Source organism: Crinia signifera, chromosome 5 (genome assembly GCF_055691185.1).
Source record: "Crinia signifera chromosome 5, ASM5569118v1, whole genome shotgun sequence".
In the NCBI taxonomy this organism is placed as follows: domain Eukaryota; kingdom Metazoa; phylum Chordata; class Amphibia; order Anura; family Myobatrachidae; genus Crinia; species Crinia signifera.
In genome coordinates this window covers 189,254,771-189,272,198 of record NC_139221.1, presented here as the reverse complement: position 1 = coordinate 189,272,198, position 17,428 = coordinate 189,254,771, and the positions used below count along the sequence as shown (strand labels likewise).

Sequence of the window (17,428 nt, the reverse complement as noted above, 5' to 3'; positions counted from 1 at the left end):
ATACATAGCCTGTTACACACACACACACACACATATATATATATACAAAGCCTGTTACACACACACACACACACACAGCCTGTTACACACACACACACACACACAAACACAGAGCCTGTTACACTCACACACATAGCCTGTTACACACACATATATACATACATACACAGCCTGTTACAACACACACACGCTTTTTGTCTGTTCCCCCTGTCCATAGCCATGCATTGCGGGCGGCATTACCTTTTGGCCAGGAACTTTGAGCAGAAGCAGGACAGCCATCGCTGACCGGGCTTAGGCACATTCGGGGCGTGGCCTAATCGCGGACCCGTGACCACGCCCCCTTACTAGACCAGGCCAGTGTGTCTCATGCTGCAGGAGGAGGCCAAGAGCCGGCGGGAGAGGGAGATAAATATATAATTTTTTTTAAGTGTATGTCGGGACCCGGGCCCCCCTGGCAGGCCCAGGTAAAATGTACCCGCCCCCCCCCCCTGCCTCTCGGCGGCCCTGCATACACACTGGGCATTTTCTAAGCAATCTAACAAGAAAATACCCCAACCATGCTCCATGTGTAGGGGCCATACATAGCATGTCGTTAGTGCCCAATGATTAATATACAGCATGCTTAATAAATCTAGTCAATTGCCGGGCAGAGCTAGAGAACACTGACTCTGATAGATCGCTCCGCACACGTCAATGTGTGCTGAGTTTATAATGCTCAGAAAATCTCCCCGTGCGTAGGCCCTTTTAGACAGCACATCAGTGATCACCAAAGGTTGGAGTTTTCACTCCACCACTTAGGGATCCAAGATGTTAATACATCTCAGCATTCCTGCAATATGTGCAGGAATAATACATCTCCCCCATTATCCTGCTGCCCCTCTCCTTACCCTAATCATAGACACAAAGGGCAGTATTCAATGAGAAAATTCTCCGTGCATGGAGAGCGTTTTATTTCGCTCGCCATGCACTCTCCGTGTTTTTGCGGAGATTCTCCATGTTTGGAGATTCTCCTTCACGGCACTTTATCCTCTATTCAATGTGGCTGATGCTCGCCGCCACTAGCGGCGAGTCTTAACCCCTGCAGCGGACGAGCGTCCGCGGCAGGGAGCTTTCAGGGAGCCGGGGGACGGAAGCAGCCAGATAGATTAAAGTCTCCCTGGCTGCTCCAGAGGAATGTGGAGGGGAGGGGGGCTCCCCCTATAGCCAGCGGGGGACCCAGTATTCACTGCACCCGATCGTGCATATTAACGATCGGGTGCAGTGAATATATGAATATCTAATGAGCGGCTCGAGCAAAATTAAAAAAAAAAAACCTTTTAGTTTAAAAGTTCACATTCCAGCTCCCCATCAAAAGATGGAGAATTGCTACACGGAGAGACACGGAGAAAATCACTTAGAAAGACGGAGAATATTTCACATTGAATAGGGTGGTTCACTTTTGGAGAGCAAAATGCTCCGTCCAAGGCGAAAAAAGCAAAAATTCTCCATAAAACACAGAGAATTTTTCTCATTGAATACTGCCCAAAGTAGACAGCGCTGTAGGACTATAGCTTTCAAGATCAGGGTTCGCAAATACTCGCTATAGCGAGTATTTTACCCACTTTGGAGCACCAGGGACTCCCCTGGGACCCAGCCATTTCGGCGTGCATGCCGTGTTAATATGTGTGACAAGGGCGGAGGGATCTGTTTCCCCCTCAGTTGTGATGTGACCGTGGAGAAAACACAGCGTGACTTAGGACCACTTCATACATCTGCTGGGCGCGAAAATGAAAGGGTCCCGGTCACCACAGAGTCATAGGCAGCATTGCACGGAAGCCGCATAAGCTGGCTCCTGCACTGTGCCTCAACAACAGACGGCTGGAGCCATCACCAGAAGCAGCTGCTCAGCAGGGGAACAGAGCTGCAGCTGGTGTGAGGACGGGGCACAAGGAACTGAAACCAGCATTGGGGGCCAGAACCAGGGAGGTGTGACAGTGAGGACGGAGCTGACCCGGGCTGGAAGTAGAGTTAAAAAGGGTGCGTAGTTCATTTAGCAGGCTGCTTGGCTGTGTCATGTAAGGGGATTTAATGCTAGCAGGACTCGGGCTGCAGACTTCCCTCCTCCTCTCCTACCTCGCGGTGCTACTCTCTTGTGTGTCAGTCACCTCCTCCAGTGCTGGCTGTTAATGGCCCACTTGTCCCCTCCTCCCCTCACTACATGGCTGGCAGAGTGGCTGCAGCTCACCAATTAACTCTTAACAGGCAGAGCTGCCTGTATGAGAGGAGCCTATAGACTCTGCTGGGATTTCACTAACCCTATCTCTCCTGTTCCTGCTGCCTTACTTTTACAATCCTGATTGGTGCAGCACAGGTGTCCCTATTCCGACATTATTCCTTTTTCTAGTATATGTGTATCTTGCTTTATGTGAGTGGGCAAATTGCCAATTGATTACACCCCCCCCTCCCAACCTATGCCAATTGATTACACCCCTCCCCCAAGCTATAGTAGCCACAGTTTTGGGGTGCCCAAATCTATGTTTGCTTACCAAAAAAAAAAATAGTCTCAGGCTGGCCCTTGGCTCAGGTTATATGCCATATGGAAGAGAGGAGGAGGCTTCTGTATGTGCCATGCTGGGGAAGGGGAGAGGAGGCTTTATTCCGTTGGGACCCAGAAAAGGTCAAGTAGGACCCCGATTTTTGTAAGTGAGGGGTCCCAGGGACCCATCATTTTTGCGAGTTTTCGCGATCAGTGCAAGATTATTAAATATTTATTAATAAAATATCCAAATAACATCGGCCGGTGAGACCAGAAAAATAATAATACAATAAAATCACCTGTTAGTGACATCAATTAACATGAATATCAGCTGTCAAATTTAAATGACACTCATGCAGCAAATATAGCTATTTTATAGCTTAGATTAGACTTTCTCCAGAGAATCATGTATATTATTATGTTATACGGCCTACACACATGCCGATATTAAGGCATTTTCTAAGCGATTTTGCTTAGTTTTGCAAAGTCGCTTAGCAAATGCCCTCACATCGGTGTATGTGTGGGGGCTGTATCGGCATCCGTGCGCGTCCCCGCGCGTCTTTATCGGTGGCCGAGATTGATGGACAGTGTCCATCAATATCGGCATCGGCAGTGTTCTCCCACCGGAGAACACTGGCGCTGTCCGCTCTCTTAGCACACAGAGCTGACAGCTCGCTCTGTTTGTGGGCTGTCAGCTCTGTGTGCTAGGCGATAGCGTCGCAGAACAGCCCGACCTAGCATAGCTAGGTAGCCCTGCACACATCGGTATGTGTGTAGGGCCCATTAGACGTCCACTCAAGCAAGATTGATTAGTAAGCAGGTTCAGTGTAACAATGGGTTAATTTTATATATATATATATATATATATATATATATATATATATATATATATTACACACACATTATCGCGCACATACGAAAGACATTATAATACACAGAAAAAAAAACACAATATATTTATTGTGATTCTTTAATCAGTATGTCACCACTTATATACTGTGTGTGTGTGTGTGTATATCTATCTATCTATCTATATATATATATATATATATATATATATTCCAGGGATCTGCACTCACATCCGTCCGGTTGAGGAATAGGGGTGCTCCTTAAAGAATCCAAGTTCCATGATATAGTAACAGTTCCAGTGTAACCAGAAAGGGCACTTACCACCATTTGCAGGTAAAAATGCTTTTTAATCACAGGGCGTCATCATAATCCGTGTCGCCGTTTCAACCCCTTAGGGCCGTTTTCAAGACAAGCCAGAGAATTTCAGTGTGTCAGCAAAGCACGCCAAGCATACACTGATACTGCAATGGGGGTTATATATACCATGGCCAATCACTAATCAGTATCTGTTAGTATAATGCATAACAGCCTTGTTTGGACAGGTGTCAGCCCTGCAGCATAATCACAACAGACACTAGCAGCTATGCTTGTATCATGTCACCCAGCAACATATCAATCACCATATTTAGACATAAGGGACAATGTGGCAAGACTGCTAAGACATACAAAACGTAAACGGTACCTGTGCATTACATAGATTTAACATGCTGCAGGAGTCAGTATGTCCAAAGATCCCGAGACCGTCACAGCATAGTAACGGTACCCGGAAGTAGACGTTTGCGGCTCAACTGCGTTCCACTAGGTACGGGAAGCGCCTGTGGGCACTGCACATCGCGTGTGCACCATATCTGCCTTAGTACTGAGGCCGCATGTGTTAACATACGGCACCCAGAGAGGCGATGCGTGTCACTTGCGTATCACCATATACAGGAAAAATGTCAAAATTATATCAGCTGGCAGTGTTTACTACCAGGTGTACTAGGCCAGTCATGCATACAGTGGGACGTTATTAGAACAAACGGGTCAACAGTGATAATGAATGTTGCTGATGCTGGGATATCAAGCCATAGGAAGTGTTAGTAGATCAGCGTACTAGGGTGTACCTTACCCCTTTAGGATTTAGGCTGCACATAATGATAAAGACATATAAAAAATTAGAAAAATATCAAAATACCACAGAAAATAGCTCTAGTTAATTATAAGATAGCGCCAATATACATAAGCCCCAAAGCAGTTTACAATATTATATCAGGTAGATAACCAACCAACCCAATATTGGACTTATAAGCACAAGGCTCCATGTGGGTTGGTGACAAGTGGCAGCGCACAATATAGCGCCACTATATCACCAAGCCACATTAGAGACTAGGCCACCAATGTCACCACATATTATCATAAGTACTAAAGTGCTATTGCAGGAAAATATTCAAATGATTATTCTCATTTAAGCCATGAGGATCGATAGTATTTAATTCAGCAATCCATCTTGCTTCCCTTTTCTTAAGGGTCAATTCTCGATTGCCACCCCGAGAAGGCTTAGGCACATGGTCAATTAACATACACCGAAGGGATGCAATTTGGTGTTGGTGCAAGAGAAAATGTCTTGCGACGGGTTTGTCCGTTTTACCGGTGGAGAGGGCAGATCTAATTGAGAGTCTATGATTGGCCATCCTATCGCGGAAGTTTCTTGTAGTGAGGCCGATGTAATACAATCCGCAAGGACAGGTTAAAAGATAAATTACATGGTCCATGGTGCATGTGAGTTTAAATTTGATCTTGATCTTTTTCCCTGAATGTGGGTGCGGGAATGTAGAGCCTGTCAGCATGGATCTGCACGTCGTACAGGTAGTACATTTGAAGCACCCAAGTTTCTTCTCCATCAACCAAGAATCATTACCGGGGGCGGGCCGCATTGTTGGCCGCATCAGCAATTGGCGTATGTTGGGGTTTCTCTTGTAAGCGCTCATTGGTGGTGCTACCCGTTCCAGTTTTAGCAGGGGGTCGGTGTTAACCAATGGCCAATATTTCTTCACCAAGCGGCGTGAAGTGTTGGAGGTGTGATCAAAAGTACTGACAAATGTCATACGTTCGTTTTTTTTTTGGCTGTTCTATATTGGCACCCTCTGTATGTTGTTTATAGGCTTTAGTGACGCATCTGTCTATGGTGGTAGGTGAGTACCCTCTCTGGAGGAAGTTATCCCGCATCTCATTCAGTTGTATTTCTGTTCTTTCTGTAGTACTGTTAATCCTTAGAACTCTAAGGAATTGAGATACTGGTAAACTCTCTTTTAGTGCTGTAGGGTGCTGGCTATTTGCACGAAGTAGGGTGTTCCTGTCTGTGCTTTTTTTATTTAGTGTCGACCCCAATCCTTCGCCATCCTTGAATAGGGTCACGTCAAGGAAATTTATGGATTCCTGGTTTATTTCAAATGTAAATTTGACAGGTTCATCAAGTGCATTTAAATTCATAACCATCCCTTCAAAATCATCTCTGGTACCGGACCATAGAATAAAAACATCATCGATGTATCGAAAGAATTTAACCAATTTATCGCCATAGACTGGGTAGATATATTTGCGTTCAAAGGCTGCCATATAAATGTTGGCATACGCCAGATCTAATTTACTGCCCATAGCGGTCCCATTACACTGACCATAATACTGTGTGCCATAGACAAAATAATTTTTTGTTAGAATCAACTCAATCAGGGATAATATGAAGTCAATGGGCGGACACTCATGAGATGCTGATTCAAGGCTATCATGTACCTCTTTCATACCCCTAGCATGGGGAATTATGGTGTATAAGGACAAAGATACCAGCCCAGAAATTTACAAAGAGCTTTTGAGATTAATAAAGAAAGAACTGGATTTTTTTCAACACGGACTGACACTATCGAATTACTATAGGGTTAAAAAAATCCCACGCGGATTCCGCGTTAAAAATGTCCCCACGATTGGGCGATACAATGGAGAATTTTGTGTAAAGTGGACTTCAATTCCTAACAAATGTTCTTTCGACCTCCTGCTGCTTGTTATAGAGGAGTTGAGAAAAGAAATGGATAAATATAAAGCAAAAATTGCAACCCTTGAAGCCACCAAATTACCTCAACTGATCGCTGACACTAGCAGCAACTGGCTAACTAAACTAACTGCCGACATGGAGAAATATACTAAGGAGTTGACACACTTTAAGAAAGAAAAGAAGTCAAAAGTAGATTAAGACTATGAACATCAGAGAATTTACCCCTGGCTCACAGGCGCATATTCCCGGGATGATAAAAGACCGCTTTTTAGGTGACGAATACGTCCCGCTAACAACACTGAATATGGATCCACAGGCAGCGACAGCGATGCAGTAAACAACTCTGGTTCTCTCCCTTTAGGGGTAAAAACCAGAGCACAGAAAGCAGACCCAACCGCAGAGCGACCCGTCGCGGGGGGCAAAACAAGAGGCGGCAGAAAGGGGAGACAAGTAGAAAAATATGACAGCATGGTCTTCAATTTGTCCAATAGAATCCTTACTCCCATGGAGACATTGATCCTACAAAAAGGTTTATCCTTTATTCCTACAGCACCTTTTGATCCACTGACGTGGAAAGTGGACACATATAAATTGAACAGATCAATAAGACTGAAGGAACACTTTGGCAAAAACCCTCCTCCAACAATTAAAGAAACATTACCAGCACATTTACTACCATTGAAGCCTAGGTCAAAATTTGACCCTGTCAGTACCAATGCGTCACTGAAAACTTTCAGTAGACTATTGGAAAAAGAAACTCCAAGAACTCCACAAGAGTTGAAACCACGCTACTGGAATTTATCCATAGAAGAGCACACGGCGCTAAAACAACTAGCAGCTTATAAAGATATAACAATCGGTCAGTCGGACAAAGGAGGATCCATAGTGGCCCAAGACATAATGGATTACAAAAATGAACTCCAGACAGCTGGCTGACACAAAAACCTATAAACTACGGACCCAACCTTGATGTTCAAAAGAGAACTTTATGCGCTTATCTCACAAGCCTATATGGAGGGCCACATTACTGAACAAATTAAAACATGCCTTATCACTGAACACCCCATTCGACCTCTATTATATTCATTGCCGAAAATCCACAAAAGCATGTCCAATCCCCCAGGTCGGCCGATCATATTGGCCAGAGGATCCATCTTTCAACCGATTTCGGTTTATTTAGATGGATACCTACAGCCGATTATACAAGCCAGACAAACATGTTTAAAAGATACCGCAGCTTTACTAAAAGCCTTAAGATCATTTTCTGAATTACCAGTTGATTGTCTAATGTGTACGATTGATGTGTGCAATCTGTACACTTGCATTCCCCATAATTTGGGATTGCAAGCTATCAGAATGCTTTTGACCAACAATACCCTTTACAAGGGACCCGACCTTGGCTTTTTCATGACCCTATTGGAATTGGTGCTCACTAAAAATTACTTTTTCTTTAATGGGCATTATTATTTACAGCTAGCGGGGGTAGCTATGGGTTCGAGCGTAACTCCGTCATATTCCAATGCATTTATGTTTATGGTAGAGGATGACATCTTTTTTTCAGATCCGGACATTGCTGGTAACATACAGGCATATTTCAGGTACATAGATGACCTCCTTATATTCTGGAAGGGCACTGAAGAGGAGTTCAGAAACATCATTGACACACATAATTTAACATCCAGCCCAGTCAAATTTACATATCATATTAGCAACAATGTAGTAAACTATTTAGATGTCACCATAACCAAACAGGATAACTTACTTCAAACCACTTTGTATCATAAACCCACTGATAGAAACAATATCTTACTAGCTTCCAGCGCACACCCCACTAGCCTTAAGAGAGCTCTTCCCTACAGCCAATTCTTGAGGGTGTTGCGTATATATAAACAGCAACCGAGAAGTAGCCATAAAAGAATTAGACTCAATGAGCCAAAAATTCCTCTAGAGGGGTTATGATAAAAATACCATTAAAATCATGAAGGAAAAAGCCCTGAAGGTCCAATTAGAAAAATTAAATTCTGAGAACAAAGGCAAGTCCAACAAAGGGAGTAAGTCCCACATATGGGCAAACACGTATAATCACCAGTCACTAGGTCTTATAAACAAAGCTAAGAAAATATGGCCAATCATAAAATCGGATCCAGATTTACACATAACCGACCGATCTCTGGTGCCAGCTTACCGCATAAATAAAAACTTGAAAAATTACCTTGTCCACAATGACATCACGGAAATGGTTAAAACACACAAGGGGACATTCCTAGGCAGCTCCAAAAAGGGCTGATACAGATGCCCCAACTGTACCACATGTGGATACTTACAAACAGGTACATTTTTCAATCATCCATTTACAGGTAAAAAGATTTCAATACATCATAGGGCAGTATTCAATGTAGAAAATTCTCTGTGCATGGCGAGAGATTTTTTCTCTCGCCATGCACTCGCCGTGTTCCGGAGCCTCCTGCTCCCACTATTCAACGTATTTAAAACTCGCCGCCACTCGCGGCGAGTCTTAACCCCTGCAGCGGACGAGCGTCCGCGGCAGGGAGCTGACAGGGAGCCGTGGGACGGTGGCATCCAGGGAGATTAAAGTCTCCCTGGATGCCCCAGAACATATGTGGAGGGTAGGGGGCCCCCCCGGGACCCAGGCAGCACAGGCTGCCCCCCCTATAGCCAGCGGGGGACCCAGTATTCACTGCACCCGAACGTGCATCGGGTGCAGTGAATATATGAATATCTAATGAGCGGCTCGAGCGCTCCGGCCCCCTGCTGGCTGCACTGTGTAAAAAAAAAATATTTAAAAAAATATTTTTTTTTTATTAAATATATATTCATGTAAGCACATGAATAAAAATAACATGCCCCTTCACAGAAAAAAAAACCTGATTTTTTGACACCAAAATTAAAAAAAAAAACCTTTTAGATTAAAAGTTCACATTCCAGCTCTCCATCAAAAGATGGAGAATTTCTACACGGAGAGAGACGGCGAAAATCACTTAGAAAGACCGCGAATATTTCACATTGAATAGGGTGGTTCACTTTTGGAGAGCAAAATGCTCCGTCCAGGGCGAAAAAAGCAAAAATTCTCCATAAAACACGGAGAATTTTTCTCATTGAATACTGCCCATAGGCTGACATGCACAACACGGTATGTGATATACATGATTTCATGTCCCTGTTCTCTCTTTTATATAGGAAAAACTGAATGCCAGTTCAAAGAAAGGATGGCTGCACATAGATCAGCCATCAAGGCAGCCATCCTTAAAGGAGACAGTGAACAGCCTGTGGCAAGGCATGTTGCCCAGGCCAAACATAGGGCGGTATTCAATTAGGCTGATTCGCCATGTTTTTATGGCGATTTTGTGCTGTAAGGCGAATTTTTGACTAAAACGGTGAATCACCCTATTCCATGACCAGATGGCGAATACATTTCAAGGTTTTTTTCTTTTTATGGTGAAGTGGAATGTGAACTTTTAAAATAAAGTGTTTTGTTTTTTACATTTGGTGTCAAAAAATCAGATATTTTATTCTGAGGAGGGGCATGCTATTATTATTCATGTGCTGTAAGCACAATAATATATATATATTTTTTTTTTTTTTTTTACACAGACCAGCCAGCAGGGGGCCGGAGCCGAGCCGCTCATTAGATATTCATATATTCACTTCACCCGATCATTACATATGCATGATCGGGTGTAGTGAATATACCCAGTCCCCTGCTGGCACCCCCGGGGTGCAGCCTGTGCTGCCTGGCACCTGGGGAGCCCACCTCCCCCCCACAAACGTTCTGGGGCAGGCAGGGAGAATTCCATCTCCCTGCCTGCCACCGTCCTCGGGCTCCCTGTGGCATCGCCGCAGGAGTTAAAATTCGCTGGTCAGGGGCAGCGAGCCCCTGACTCGTTGAATACTGGAGCCGGCGAGGCTCCGGAACGCATCGAGCAGTGGCGAATGTGCAGCGAATCCTAAACAGGATTCGCTGCACATCGCCAAAATGCTCATTGAATACTGCCCATAGTGTCACTGCCATACGGTATATAATTATAGAACATGTACCCCCGCTGAAACGGGGAGGAGACAGGAACAAAAAAACTTTTACAGTTAGAGTCGACATGGATTGATTGGAGACGTTATCACCCCAACACAGGACAGATTGGACCGACACGCGTCAGGTCAACAACCATAGATTGCCGACATTTACAACTGGGTGACGAGATCACGTATTACGTTTGGTATTTTAAAGGAAAGTTACGATATACGATTACAAATCAGTTGGCAGGTGTAAAGGGTAAATAGAATGTATCCAGGCGCACTAGCTAGTTACGTATGTCAGGATTGTATGCACTTCTCTTTTATACATTCACTGCATTATGTAAATTTTTTACATATCTTAAATTGTCACAGTATTCATATGTATTTATAGATTTTCACCTGTTTGTATACTGGTTGCTAAGCAACTTGACGTGTATTGCGATGACACAGCGACCTGTGCGCCAGATCTCCCTGACGGCGTCCGAAAGCAGCGTCTGACCATCTGATGTATCACTGTCTATTTAACTTGGTAAGTTACACACTGTTTTTATTCCACCGTTCTTGATAAAAGTGCACAGGGCACTGAAACGTTGACCACCTAATACGGTATCCGTTGTCTTCATTTTTAAGTCCGAGAGTGCCACCAAGGACAACTGCGCATATATTTATATATATATATGTGTGTGTGTGTGTGTGTGTGTGTGTGTGTGTGTGTGCATATGTATGTATATATATATATATATATATATATATATATATATATATATATATATATATATATATATATATATATATATATATATATATATATATCGACCCTAGGTGGATCTGGAAATAAGTCTTTGTCCTGAAGGAAAATTCCTTCCTGTAAAACACAGTCCTGAGTGACAGGTGGCCGCCAGTAATTCTCCTATTGGGACGTTTGTTGATCCGTCTCGATGTGGGTAGATCTAGGAAATGGTGAAAATGGCGCTCTATAGTGTAGTAAGTTAATTGTGACACTGTGACTTTAAATTAAGTTCTGCATAGAAAACATTAGAAATATCGCGGCATTTATCTTATACCCGCGCATGCGCAATAACCACACATATACGGAACCCGGAAGTGCAATACATGGCCTTCCAGCCTGATTGAATGCCCTATAAATATACTGATAGGAACAATGTCACTTATGCTCTCCTGATGAAGTCCAGCCTGAACCTATAGGCGTTAGAGACGAAACGCGTAGAGAGGCCTCTACCCAACCTTCTTTTGCTCACTCATTTATTTATGTAAGAGGCCTCTCTACGCGTTTCGTCTCTGACGCCTATAGGTTCAGGCTGGACTTCATCAGGAGAGCATAAGTGACATTGTTCCTATCAGTATATTTATAGGGCATTCAATCAGGCTGGAAGGCCATGTATTGCACTTCCGGGTTCCGTATATGTGTGGTTATTGCGCATGCGCGGGTATAAGCTAAATGCCTCGATATTTCTAATGTTTTCTATAGCAACGTGTATCTATGTGGGACGGGCGCATGCGCGGGTTGTCCGCTACGTCCCGTGCTGTTCCCATTGTTAGGCTACAAGTGTGCGTCCATAGAGAGCGGGCGCATGCGTGGTATCCCTGACTCTGCTTTCAGACGGCAGAGAGAGCCACGTAAGTGTCAGTGATCGGGAGCTGCGTCATTTGACATCCCGTTTACTTCATCTCGCGATATTACGGGTTTACTCTAACAGGGATTTTTGATGATATAAGTCAGCGCGCATGTGCTGATGTTTCCATTAACATATATCCATATATTATGGTCCGATAATTCATTTGAATGCAGCTGATTGAATACTGTGCAAAGTCGCATAAAGTGACAGTGCTTTGCATATATATGACCTATGGGAAAATTACACAGACCTACATCTTAAAATACATAATACAATGTTAATGGAAACATCAGCACATGCGCGCTGACTTATATCATCAAAAATCCCTGTTAGAGTAAACCCGTAATATCGCGAGATGAAGTAAACGGGATGTCAAATGACGCAGCTCCCGATCACTGACACTTACGTGGCTCTCTCTGCCATCTGAAAGCAGAGTCAGGGATACCACGCATGCGCCCGCTCTCTATGGACGCACACTTGTAGCCTAACAATGGGAACAGCACGGGACGTAGCGGACAACCCGCGCATGCGCCCGTCCCACATAGATACACGTTGCTATAAATATACTGTATATAAATATACTGATAGGAACAATGTCACTTATGCTCTCCTGATGAAGTCCAGCCTGAACCTATAGGCGTCAGAGACGAAACGCGTAGAGGCCTCTACCCAACCTTCTTTTGCTCACTCATTTATTTATGTAAGTCTTAATTTTCATTTATTTGTGTACTTGCACTTATTAAAAACTCCTAATTTTATTGTAATTGGAGTTATTCTCTTTCTTTGCAATCCCTACTGCACTATTTGGAGCACTACTGTGAACTCAATTGGGGGAATACAAGGTCCAGTTTGGACATTAGCCGGGAAGGTACTGGTAATCAGCCCCACCAAGGAGGAGGAACAGTACTATTGATATGCACTTTAATCTTCATCTCACGGTACGCAGAACTTAATTTAAAGTCACAGTGTCACAATTAACTTACTACACTATAGAGCGCCATTCTCACCATTTCATATATATATATATATATATATATATATATATATATCACACACACACACACACACAATCCTTGTGAAAAGTAAGATGCACTCACCGGTCTTCTCAATTTTGCTTGCAAAAGGTATTTCTCTACCGTCCAATGGGATACTGGGTTATACTATGGGGGATAAAGATCCTCCGCAGGAGAGACAGGCACATTAAAGCTTTCAGTGTGGGTGCACTGGCCCTCCCCTCTATCTTCCTCCACTAGTCAGTTTAGAAAAATGTGCCTCAGGAGAGGCAGTGCTTTCTGGATGCTCCAGACTTTTTCTTCAAATTTTATTTAGTTTATTATTTTGGGGCGCTGCTTTGACCAGGCAGCTGTCCTACTTCGAGGGTGTCAGGGGTAGGGTCAGTCCCCGACCTCTTAAGGTGCAGAGCTGACCCTGCTGCAGGATAATCTGTCCTGAGTGGGGCCTGTCACCGCACAGCATTGCGCTGTAGCGAGCAGGCCCCCCAGCTGCCGCACACCCCCTGACTGGTCCGAAGACGTCAGTGGTGAGTACAGGTTGGGGGTCCCACAAGGGGACACCCCAAACCGTTCCGTGCGGCAAGATGGCGGCGGCAGCCCTCTCGCAGGGACCGCGCGACCCCCCCCTCATCACACTGGCATAGGGTGATGCCGCTGGACCACCAGGGATGCCCAGGGCGTTTTTAAGCATTTTATGTGAAAAGCGCTTCTTATGCCAGTTTAAATATACTGGAAACGCCAGCTCCGTGTAAAGGGGCGGGGCTTTGCTCAGAGCGGGACCAGGCTCTGCTGGGCGCGCCCTGTCTCTGCTTCCTGCTTCTTCACGCATCCAGAGGTCGCCATTACAGCTCCTCAGCGGCGTGGTGGATTTGATCCTTTGCAGCAGCGGCAGAGACAGCAAGTTATAACAGCGCAGCAGCGTTGCTTGGCTGTGTTAATTACACTGTGTATGACATATCACTGTGTGTTTTGTGGGTACTTGTTTCCTAGCATGGCCACAACGATCATAATCGCGGGCATCGGGGGTAAAATCGGGGGCATCGCATGCACTAAAAAATCGGGTGCGATGGGCCAGACGCGATGCCCGCGATTTCCCCATAGAGAACAATGTTAAATGCCTCAATTTACCCGCGATGACCCTGATTTCCCATAGGGAACAATGGTAAATGGGCCAAAAACACCCCTGAACATCAAAATGTCCCCCCAAAAGTACTAGACGCCACCCCGCGATCAACGTGAACCCGAAGCATGGCGAGCGGCGGCGGTACGCGTCCTCCGACCTTTTCATACCCCCACTATCCACGTCGGCGTGGAGTTGAGAATAGAATAGTGTGGCGAGCCACCGAGCTCGAAGCGTGGCGAGCGGACGCAGATACCTTCACAGTTATACGCGTCCCCTCGCGGGCTTCCCAGGTGTCCATGGCGACGCGGACACCTGTGAAGCCCGCGAAGGGACGCGTTTACCTGTGAAGGTATCCGCGTCCCCTCGCGGGGCTTGCTGCGCTCGCCACGCTTCGGGCTCGGTGGCTCGCTGCGCTCGCCACACTATTTTATTCTCAACTCCACGCCGACGTGGATAGTGGGGGTATGAAAAGGTCGGAGGACGCGTACCGCCGCCCCTCGCGGGCTCGCTGCGCTCACCACGCTTCGGGTTCACGTTGATCGCGGGGTGGCGTAAACTACTTTTGGGGGTACATTTCACTGGTCAGGGGGGTTTTTTGGGGTTTCTGGCCCATTTACCATTCTTCCCTATGATGATTTGGGTAAATTAACCCATTTAACATTGTTTCCTATGGGAAATCGCGGGTAAAGTTACCCATTTAACATTGTTCCCTATGGGGAAATCGCGGCCATCGCGTGTGGACCATTTAAGCATTTTTAGCCGCACACGACGCGACCGACCCGATTTTCACGGTTTTCAATGCATTGCAATGGAAAAATCGGGGGCATCGCGTCGGTCGCGCCGCAGGCCACTAAAAATTACCCCCGATGGCCGCGATTGTGGCCGTGCTAGGAAACAAGTACCGTTTTGTGCGTTACCAGCTCACTCAAATCCGTGAGTTAAGGTTTAGGGTGTACTGGTCTCATATTGCTCTGAGTCTACCCCGCTGGCTAGTTAACCACTTGTACACACACCATAGTCTCTAATACAGAGGTGTATTACACTTATATACTGTTTAGAGTTACAGTACATCAGGTGTGGGTGTTGTGTGTGCGCTGCTGGGGGGTGTCCTGTTGTTTCGTCATGGTGAAAAAGTTAACATGCATGGTGTGCAGCACAAAGTTTATTCCAGCTTCACAGTCGCAGGTTACCTGTGAGCCGTGTATGCTGCCACAGCCCAGTGGTGTAACCACTCAGGTCAGTGGGGTGCCCCCACAACTTGTGGATGGGTCACAGGCTGATAGTCAAGAGCCTTCCTGGGCCAGCAGCATAAAAACGCTGATGGACTCTGTTGCTTCCCAGCTCTCTGCAAATACACAGCAGACGCAGAGGGTGCAAAGGGAATTAGCCATGTTGTCTGCCAGGGTTGATATTCTCACCCCTCCCCCTGCTCAGCCTCCAAAGCGGCCTGCTACTGCAATGGCCCCTGACTCTGCTGATGATGATTACATCCTTGAAGTGGGAGATGGGGAAAATGAACAGGATACTGTTCAGGAGCAGTCTTTAGTTCATGGTTCTGAGGCTATAATTAAGGCCATTAGGGAAGTGTTAGAGCTTCCTATGGAGGAACCCTCTGAGGGAGATTCCTTTTTCATGACCCAGAGAAAACAGCCGGTGTATTTCCCAGAACAGGCTGAATTAGAAAGTGCTTTTAAAGGTGCTTGGCAGAACCCTGAAAAGAGGTTACAGCTTTCAAAGAGGTTCACAAATGCGTATCCCTTTGATCCTGTTGGTAGGAAGAAGTTGGAGGAACCGCCAGCGGTGGATTCCTCTGTTTCCCGCCTTTCAGGGTGTCTACCCTCAAGGATGGTGCAGATAGGAGACTTGAAGCAACACTTAAGTCTATGTTCACGGCCAGTGGGGCTTCACAACGCCCGGTATTGGCCAGTTGCTGGATGGCTAAGGCCATTTATACTTGGTCCACGCAGATCCAAAAGGGTTTGTTGGGGGACATGACCGTGGCTCAGATAGGTGAAAACCTGTGTCACATTCAGGACACGACACAGGTGCTTTGTGAGGCACAGAAGGAATTGGGCGCTATAAATGCGCGGAATTCTGCAATGGCCATGTCAGCTAGGCGGGCTCTGTGGTTGCGCCAGTGGGTGGCTGATGTGGATTCCAAGAAGAGTGTGGAAAGCATACCTTTCACAGGGGAGAGGCTCTTTGGTAGTGAGCTGGACGACTGGATTTCTAAGGCTACTGCAGGGAAATCCACGTTCCTCCCATCAGCACCCACTCCGGCAAAACGCCCTTTCACTGGTCCCTCCCAGCAGTCCTTTCGTGGGTCCAAGTTCCGCCCTAAGGCCAGAGGCGCCTCTAATGCTAGCAGAGGCACTAGAGGGAAATTCAGGAAGCCAAACCCCTCAGGTCATCAGGACCGTTCCACCGCTCCTGCCGCTTCCAAGCCGGCAGCATGACGGGGTGCACCCACCACGAGACTGTCTCGAGGTGGGGGCCCGGCTGTTACACTTCAGCAAGGTGTGGGACGCCTCGTGCCTAGATTCCTGGGCCAGGAGTCTTATTTCGCTAGGTTACAAGCTGGAGTTTGCCAGGCCCCCTCCTCGACGCTACTTCAAGTCGGCCCTCCCAGCCTCAGTGGAGGATCAGTTGCTCCTTCAGGGAGCAATTCACAAGCTCCTCCTGTCCAAAGTAATCCTACCTGTAACAAGACAGGAGCAAGGCCAGGGTTACTATTCAAACCTGTTCCTTGTCCCCAAACCAGACGGTTCAGTAAGGCCCATTTTGAATCTGAAGTCGCTGAACCCCTTCCTACAGGTGTTCAAATTCAAAATGGAGTCGCTCAGGTCGGTGATTGCCTCCCTGGAAAAAGGGGAAATTCTGGCCTCTGTAGACGCCAAGGACGCCTATTTACACGTCCCAATTTGGCCTCCCCATCAAGTCTCTCTAAGATTTGTGGTGGGAAACAGCCATTACCAGTTTCAGGCGCTACCCTTCAGGCTGTCAACTGCCCCGCGCGTGTTTACCTAGCTCATGGCAGAAATGATGGTCCTTCTCAGGCTCCAGCGGGTGAATGTCATACCCTACCTGGACGATCTGCTGATCAAGGCAGGTTCGGAGGAGGCCCTGAGAAGTGCGTTAAACCTGACTATGCAGGTGTTGAGAGACCACGGGTGGATTTTAAACATACCAAAATCCTCGCTGCTCCCGAGCCGGAGAATGGTGTTCCTGGGTATG

The 17,428-nt window shown here is 46.1% G+C and overlaps 1 protein-coding gene across 8 annotated transcripts in view; it reads left to right on the top strand.

Moving 5' to 3' along the window:
* The window catches only part of CCDC127 (coiled-coil domain containing 127), a 172,853-nt gene that overhangs the window by 4,189 nt on the left and 151,236 nt on the right, over positions 1-17,428 (top strand). For 4 of the 8 annotated variants that reach the window (XM_083188334.1, XM_083188335.1, XM_083188340.1 and 1 more), the window contains exons 2-3: positions 3,581-3,697; positions 10,813-10,950. The exons of 3 other annotated variants lie outside the window; for them this stretch is intronic. The gene's annotated coding sequence lies outside the window, so the exon portion shown is untranslated. The remainder of the gene's footprint in view (positions 1-3,580; positions 3,698-10,812; positions 10,951-17,428) is intronic. One more of the 8 variants, XM_083188336.1, reaches the window with a different exon arrangement.